The following is a 3293-nucleotide window of genomic DNA, read 5'->3' as shown; positions in this document are numbered from 1 at the left end:
GTTGAAGAGGGATAATAAGTTGTATCACATAGAGGAAAATTTCATCCAGATAAAATTATGAGGGCCAAAAGTAAACAAAAAATGCTGAAATTGCAAAACAGACAGAAATCATTTTGCCTGATAAGAAATTTCTCAAAGTGAAGGTAAACATTATTTGGAGACCTCCTACATACGTTTTCACAAGATGCCTGTGACACCAGCAAGTATTTTGGAGACAATGGCATTTTCTTCCCTGACATTAAACTCAAATGGTCAGAGATGTGTGTCTAAGATTTTTTTAATGCTCTATAATCTTTTAACTTGCCAAAACATTCTTTACATCTTTATATAGTTTAGCTAATCCAATAGGGGTTGAAAATACATTTCAATCGCATGAAGTGTCATGTTAATCTATATAACAGATGGCAGTGGCTATTTGTTTTTTATTTGTTTGTTTTTTCTCTTTAGACTTTGTTTGAATGGTCTCAAAATTCTGTGACAGCTTTTTGGTCAAGTTGTTTCCACTCAAAAACACTAATTTTAAAAACTAGTAACTTTAAAATTGACACACACAAAAACCATAGTCCACAGAACATTCTCCTTTCCTTCTGAAGGTTTTGTGATGCACTGCAATCATTAACCAGTCTTTTACTATTAAACTTAAAGGGCCAATTGAGATAAACACTTTTGAGACCATTCTTCCACCACTGATTAAGACTGGGGTGGCAGGTATTGGGGATAATGTTCATTTAGCCTTCTGAGATTCAGGGCAGATTTGATGACTTTGCCAGCTCCAGCTGCCTTCTTGTACATTACATTGATGACACCCACAGCAACTGTCTGTCTCATGTCACAAACAGCAAAACGGCCCAGAGGAGGATAGTCAGAGAAGCTCTCAACACATATGGGCTTGCCAGGAACCACATCAACAATGGCAGCATCACCAGATTTCAAAAGCTTTGGGCCATCTTCCAATTTTCTCCCAGGATGACTATCAATTTTCTTCAGCTCGGCAACTTAGTAAGCTATGTGAACTGTATGACAGTCCAGCATAGGTTCATATCCAACACTGATTTGGCCTGGATGGTTCACAATAATCATCTGAGCTTTGAAGCCAGCTGCTTTCATCGATGTATCATTTTTGTTGTCATCAGCCATGTTGCCACAAGGATCATCTTTAGCAGACACATTCTTGACATTGAAGCTCACATTGCTCCCAGGAATAGATTCACTCAAAGCTTCCTGGTACATTTGAACAGACTTTACTTCAGTTGATTGGAGCAAAGGTGACCACCATGTTGGATTTGAGAATGCCAGTCTCCACTTGGCTCAGAGAGATAGCACCAATACCACCAATTTAGTAGGCATGCTGGAAGGGCCAACACAAAGGCTTGTTGGACAAGTTGGGGGCAGGATGGAATCCAGAGCTTCAAGCAGTGTGGTTACACTGGCATTGCCATCTTTATGGGTGGTTTTCCATCCCTTGAACCAAGGCAGGTTAGCACTTGGCTCCAGGATAGTTGTCACCAGTCCAACAAGAAACTGGCACAAATGTTACCATGTCAGGGTTGTAGCCAGTTTTCTTAATGTAGGTGCTGACTTCCTTAACAATTTCTTGGTATATCCTCTGGCTGTAGGGCAGCGCAATGGAATCGATTTTGTTAATATCAACAATATGCTGTTTCACACCTAGTGTGTAAGCCAGAAGGGCATGCTCACGGGTCTGCCCGTTCTGGAAAATACCTACTTCAAAATCAGCAACACCAGCAACAATGATCTGTACAGCACAGTCAGTTTGAGATGTACTTGTAACATGTTTTTAATAAAGTCTCTGTGTCCTGGGGCATCAATGATGGTAACATAATACTTGCCGGTCTCGAATTTCCACAGGGAGATATCAATGGTGAGACTGTGCTTACATTCAGCTTTCAGTTTATCCAACACGCAGGCATACTTGATGGCGGGCTATCTCATCTCAGCAGCCTTCCTTTCAAATTTTTTGATGGTTCTTTTACTGATATCAACACATTTGTAGATCAGATGGCCAGTAGTGGCAGACTTGCTGGAATCTACATGTCCAATGATGATGATGTTGACATGAGTCTTTGTCTTTCCCATTTTGGCTTAGATTTAGCAGTGGTTTTCACAACACGTGTTCTGGTGGCAAACCCATTGTGGGAAAGAAAGGGCAGTGACTATTCGTAGGCAACCAGGAATGACAGAGGAGAAATCTAATCTCAAATCATGTCACTTTTATTATAGTCCAGACTGTTATTAATTGAATGAGCTGGAGCAGGTATATAGATTTTCTTTTCTTTCTTTTATATTGTCATAATTTTGCCAATTTATCTCATAAGTTTGCTTTATCCAATAAGACAATAGACATGAAAATACAGTGACAATTAGAAGGTTCTTAAAATATCATTTAATAAATGGTAGCCTCAGTGGGTCTATCTATTGCCTATTGTCTAGTCATTGCTTATTGATTTATGAAATTGCCAGTATTGTGTCTTATTCTCATCTGATAGGGAACTTCATGTGGTATTAGAGCATGGGCTCTGGAACAGACTATCAGCATCCAAATCTTTTTAGTAATACAAACTTGAGCAAGTTACTTAACCTCCTTGTACCTCAGTTTCTCTTGCTGTAAAATGGGGGAACAGCCTCATAGAGTTGTTGTAAGCTTAGTAAATTCAATATGTGTAAAGAAAGTCAATTAAAGTAAATAGGTGTAAAGAAAAATCATGTAAAGTAGCTACCCTTTCATCCAGGAGAAAGGATCTTTTGCAGTCTGGCAAAGTCAGTTTCTCCCAAGACCTAGCAGTATTCAGAACTGTTGTCTACGGAAATAACAGGACAGATAGTGACAACTACAGTGACATCCAGTGGTGTTTAGCAGCAGTGACTTGGTCCTCCTGGCCATGCTTCTTGTGCTAAAAGATGCTCATTCTACTTCCTGGTCTCGACCCTATAGAGTTGCTTTGATTCTTGCAAGATTTACAGAGTCTAGTTCTCCAGGGAGTTATTTTGTAAACTCATTGTTTTTCTTCCATATTATTCTACTTAAGATAATAATAGTCAGTTTCTGTTGTTGACAATCACAATTTCTAAATGATATAGTATTAATGACATATCAGAGTGCAGTGGAACAAGGTCCAGATTTGAAGTTAGCCAGGCCTGATGTCTTGCTTGAACTATTTACTACCTATGAATGATATCAGGTTACTTTCTCTCTGTGTACCTTATTCTCCTCATTCATAAAATTGAATTTATATATTTAGCCCATAGAGTTATTCTAGGCATTGAAATAAAGC

At 38.8% G+C, this 3293-nt stretch overlaps 1 pseudogene; it reads right to left on the bottom strand.

The window, feature by feature from the left end:
* Positions 1-690: 690 nt before the first annotated feature.
* LOC120591178 (elongation factor 1-alpha 1-like) lies at positions 691-2108 on the bottom strand (annotated as a pseudogene).
* Between the last annotated feature and the right edge of the window lie 1185 nt (positions 2109-3293).

This window comes from Pteropus medius, unplaced genomic scaffold (assembly GCF_902729225.1).
Source record: "Pteropus medius unplaced genomic scaffold, Ma_sr-lr_union100, whole genome shotgun sequence".
Classification (NCBI taxonomy): Eukaryota; Metazoa; Chordata; class Mammalia; order Chiroptera; family Pteropodidae; genus Pteropus; species Pteropus medius.
The sequence above is the reverse complement of the archived record's forward strand: the minus strand, read 5'-3'. Positions and strand labels throughout refer to the sequence as shown.